Below are 4,461 nucleotides of genomic sequence, written 5' to 3'. Positions count from 1 at the left end.
ATAATAGCATAGTGATCACTGTACATTTGTATGTTAATGTTACCAGGTAATCATCTTGAAAGACTGGAAATGATTAATTCATTGGAGCATAAACCAGGAAAAATGTTCAACACTTGATGGAGGCAGGAACATTTAGTAGAATGCAGAAACATCTGCCTAGGAAATTGTTTTGCAAACACAAAAATTATAAGCAATTATCAAGAATTTCACCTGAGTATACTCATAACTCTGACTTAGTGACAGCTTAAGTGGTATTAAGCTTCATTTTTCAGCCCTAAGACTTTGGGTAATCACTGTATGCCTGTAATTTCAACTGCTTCATTTTCCTTCTATGTATGTGCTGAAAATATTCCAACAATAAATTTCTTAAGAGGGTAATTAGGTTACAATATAAAGATAATTTTGTTTTTTAAAACTAGTGAAAAGAAATGTGGGACTACTGTGCTTACCTATAAATTTTAGAACATAAAATACCTCATTTAAAATTTTACTTTTATATAAAATAATTCTAAGACAATCCTCTCTGTGTGTTCATTTGGATTGTATATATTTCAAATAATAATAAAATATACGATTACTAAAAAGGAAGGAATACATAAAGGTCACATACAAAGTATGAGTTTCTCTAGTCAGGCAATCTGGTAATCCAATCACAGTTTCATTGATCTTCGATTGTCAGCGTTCCCATGGACAAATGGAAAATACAGAAGGAATAGAAGGGATAAAGAGAGTTTTTAAATAATGTGCCTATTAAAATGGCCAGCACATAGTGATTACTTAATATATAATAATTATTGGGCCAGCGCTGTGGCATAACAGGTTAAACCTTGACCTGCAGTGCCAGCAGCCTATATGAGCATTGGTTCAAGTCTAGGCTGCCCCTCTTCTGCTGCTGCTTTTTTTTTTTTTTTTTTAAGAATTATTTACTCAGGTTGCTTCACTTCTGATGAAGTTCCTTGCTAATGAGCCTGGGGAAAGCAACAGAAGATGGTCCAGGTGCCTGGACCACTGCACCCACGCATGAGACCCACAAGAAGCTCCTGGTTCCTTGCTTCAGATTGGACTAGCCCTGGCCATTTGGTGAGTGAACTAGCAGATGAAAGATTTCTCTCTCTCTCTCTCTCTCTCTCTCTCTCTCTCCTTCTCTCTCTGTATCACTGCCTTTCAAATAAATAAATAAATATTAAAAAAGAATAACAATCCTTATTTTGTGTTACTTTTGTGTCAACATTATACTTTGAGATAATAATGATCACGTCCACTCACTTATATTTTCACATGAACCTAATTTCTCTGCTGTTTTCTTCTCATTAGCTGTAAAGACTTTTTTGTTTATTTGACAGGTACAGTTTGCAGACAGTGTGAGAGAAAGACAGAGAGAAAGGTCTTCCTTCCATTGGTTCACTCTCCAAATGGCTGCAACAGCTGGAGCTACGCTGATCCGAAGCCAGGAGCCAGGAGCTTCTTCTGGGTTTCCCATATGGGTGCAGGGGCCCAAGGACTTGCGCCATCCTCCACTGCTATCCCAGGCCACAGCAGAGATCTGGACTGGAAGAGGAGCAACCGGGAGTAGAACCGGCACCCATATGAGATGCAGCTGCGTATGCAGAGGATTAACCTAATGTGCCATGATGCCAGCCCCATGCTATACAGACTTTCTACATCTAAAGAAAGATCTCTGTCCTTAATGTACTGTACATTTTGATTTAATGCTATAACTAGTACTCAAACAGTATGTTTCACTTTGTGTTTCTATGTGGGTGCAAACTGTTGAAATCTTTATACTAAATTGATCTTCTGTATATAAAGAGAATTGAAAATGAATCTTAATGTGAATGGAAGGGGAGAGGGAGCGGGAGAGGGGAGGGTTGTGGGTGGGAGGGAAGTTATGGGAGGGGGAAGCCATTGTAATCCATAAGCTGTACACTGGAAATTTATATATTCATTAAATAAAAGTTAAAAAAAAAGAAAATAAAACAGGATAACTGGTCAAAGAAAGATCATTGAAATGATGTGTTAAGGGCAAAAATTATTACAAGGAACAGCAACTGAAAAATTAATTGAAGATAGTCATTTGGCCTAGTGGTAAGATCCAGTTTCTGTACCTGAGTTCCCCATCACAGTATCTGGATTCCTTCCATGGCCTTGGGTCCTGACTCCAGGTTTCTGCTAATGCAGATCCTGGGAGGTGGCAGTGATGGTGTCAGCATTTATTTCTCATGTTTGCTTTGGCAACACATAAGCTACAATTTGAAATGACAGAGACAATTAGCATGATCCTTGAGCAAAGATGACACCCAAATTCATGAACCAAAATTGGAATCAATCCAGTTATCCCACATGGGTGAAACGATCTATGTATATGAATATAGATTGATCAGATTCTCTGCTCCTGGTGTTGGCCAGGCTTAGCTCTGGTCGTTGAGGCGAACTGGGAAGTGAACTAGTGAGTGGGAGCTCTCTCTCTTAATTTGTCTTTAACTCTCTCTCTCTGCCTCTCAAACAATAGACAGGAAAAAAAAGAACATAAAATTAAAAAAAATCTATATTTAAACCTCAGCAAATGGACACAACTCAGCATCCTTCATGTAGCATACTTCCTTTTCAACTCTTCAGCCTGCTATGCCTGCATTTGAAAAATGGGACCACGTGTGTTTTTAACATTGAAACTCCATCCTTTCTTCTGATGTGCTTAGAGGACAATTATACCCCTGTAGCGAAGAGCAGTGCGTGCACTTTCATCAAGTTCTTAGAATATTGATGACGGAGTCCTGAAGGCCATTACTCGCCTAGTACACTTCATTAAAAAATTATTTATTTGAAAGTTACACACACACACACACACACCACAGTCAGTGAGAGAAAGAGATCTTCCACCTGCTGGTTCACTCTTCAGATGACCACAACAGCCAGGTCTGGGCCAAGCCAGGATCCAGGAACTTCATCTGGGTCACCCGTGTGAGTATCAGGGACTCAAGCACTTGGGCTATCTTCTGCTGATCTCCGAGGCCATTAGCAGGGAGCTGGATTGGAAGTGGAGCAGCTGGGAAATGAACTGGCATACACATGGGATGCGGGCCTCGCAGGCAGCAGTTTTACCCAGTCTGCCGGCTCCTCATATAGTACGTTTGGAAATTTAAGTCTTAGGGAAAGATGAATTCCAACAAGAATCGGTAATATAAGTGCTTAGTATCCTATATCTGGTAGTGTTTAATGTCTTTAAATGTGACTCTGCATGTATGTAATTTAATATTGTATAAAATATATGTTTAATCTAGAAGTAAATTTTTAATAATGCAATCATGTCAGATGCTTGCCATGTCAAAGAAGCTTTGTCTATATTTTTCTCAGAAAACCCATTTGTCATTATTTGATGTATTCCTGAAACAATGATTTTTCTATTGTATTTTCAGAATTGACAGAAAGCAAATCACAAGTTTCAAAATTTTAAAATATATTTAATTATCTGCCATTTACTGAAGAATAGTTCTGTTTATGAAGTCATTTCTGCTGTCAAGATAACAGTGAATAGAACAACTCCCTGAGTAGTACTATGGTTTTACAACTTCTGTGCGTAGGGAGAAGTTTGATGACAAACAGTTAAATAGGGGCTGACATTGTGGAATAGCTGGTTAAGCCTCTGCCTGCAGTGCTGGCATCCCATTTGGGTACCAGTTGGACTCTTCATTGCTCTATTTCCTATCCAGATCCCTGTGGATGTGCTTTGGAAAGCAGCAGAACATGGTCCAAGTGCTTGCACCCCTGAACCCACTTAGGAGACCCAGATCTAGCCCCTGGCTCCTGGCTTAAGCCTGGCCTAGCTCTGGTCATTGCAGCCATTTGAGCAGTGAACAAATGAATGGAAGATACCTCCCTAGCTTACTCCCTCTCTCTCTGTATCTCTACTTTTCAAATAAAAAAAAAATAAAGAAACAATTGAATAATTGAAGGAAGCATCATTATAATAACCATTATAATCAACATTGATATTGTTTCCAGTAACTTGTAGTGATAGCTATACTATTAGGACAGAAAGTTATCAGTTATATTAGTAGGTATATAAAGATATTCAATGTCTGGAATATGGTAAAACATTTTGAATGTAAATCTCAAATAAATAGAATACCAATTACATGAGTGAGTGACAACTTAAAGTATTTAATTCTATATAATTTTTTTCCTTTCCACACTTAAGAAGATAATCACTTTACATATGGTAATGGGAAAAATGACACTGGGTATGTATGGTAACTTTATTTCATTTCCTTGTTTTAATTGTAAGGAATGGTTGAAAATTATTACCTAAGCAAATGAAAAATTTATCTCACTGTATTGGTTGTTCTCCTTTAGGGTAAAATTAAATAACAAAAACTATACCTTTTAATCATATTAGCTTTGGAGATCTCAGAAGAGTTAGCTATAGTGTCACTTTAATTGAATGTAGTTTATAGAAAGAAACTT

At 37.6% G+C, this 4,461-nt stretch overlaps 1 non-coding gene across 1 annotated transcript; it reads left to right on the top strand.

Annotated features, from left to right (window-relative positions):
• Positions 1 to 2,221: 2,221 nt before the first annotated feature.
• Positions 2,222 to 2,325, top strand: LOC133766113 (U6 spliceosomal RNA). Its single transcript, XR_009866665.1, has one exon. It is a non-coding gene; the product is annotated as a U6 spliceosomal RNA (small nuclear RNA).
• The last annotated feature ends 2,136 nt before the right edge of the window (positions 2,326 to 4,461 follow it).

The sequence above is a fragment of the Lepus europaeus genome, chromosome 8, assembly GCF_033115175.1.
Source record: "Lepus europaeus isolate LE1 chromosome 8, mLepTim1.pri, whole genome shotgun sequence".
NCBI lineage: Eukaryota > Metazoa > Chordata > Mammalia > Lagomorpha > Leporidae > Lepus > Lepus europaeus.
The sequence above is the reverse complement of the archived record's forward strand: the minus strand, read 5'-3'. Positions and strand labels throughout refer to the sequence as shown.